Here is a 493-nt window from a genome sequence, read left to right as displayed (position 1 = left end):
TCTTAATCCCTTGTAATAATCTTATTTTCATGATTTTCTCTTTTTAGTGGAGTTATTTATTTTTAATTTCATCTACATTCTCTGTTTTCTTTCACCTTTAGGACAGAGTTTGTAGTACGAGAAAACTTTTTCTAGAATGCATTGTGCATCATAGATTTTTTTTTTAATATTCTGAGTTTGCATTACAGGTCCAGTAGGACCACCCTACCATCTAGTGGTTAGTTTCCCACTTTATGGGTCAGGTTTCAATGTCCTCTAGATTTTACGTATTCACTCATTGGTTCACTTAAAAAATAGTGATTGCTTTTTACGTGCCAGGTGCTGGGGTTATAGCCTTGAACACAAAGGCCAAAATTCTGTGCCCCGATGGAACTTGTGTTCTATTAATGCCTACCTGGAATTTAAATTGCTTCACTGAGACGTAATTCACATAAATGCAATGAACCAATTTAAAATGTACAATTCAATGGTTTTGAGTATATCTGCAGTGGTA

This window comes from Ceratotherium simum, chromosome X (genome assembly GCF_057802395.1).
Source record: "Ceratotherium simum simum isolate JZ-2026a chromosome X, ASM5780239v1, whole genome shotgun sequence".
Lineage (NCBI taxonomy): Eukaryota > Metazoa > Chordata > Mammalia > Perissodactyla > Rhinocerotidae > Ceratotherium > Ceratotherium simum.
The sequence above is the reverse complement of the archived record's forward strand: the minus strand, read 5'-3'. Positions refer to the sequence as shown.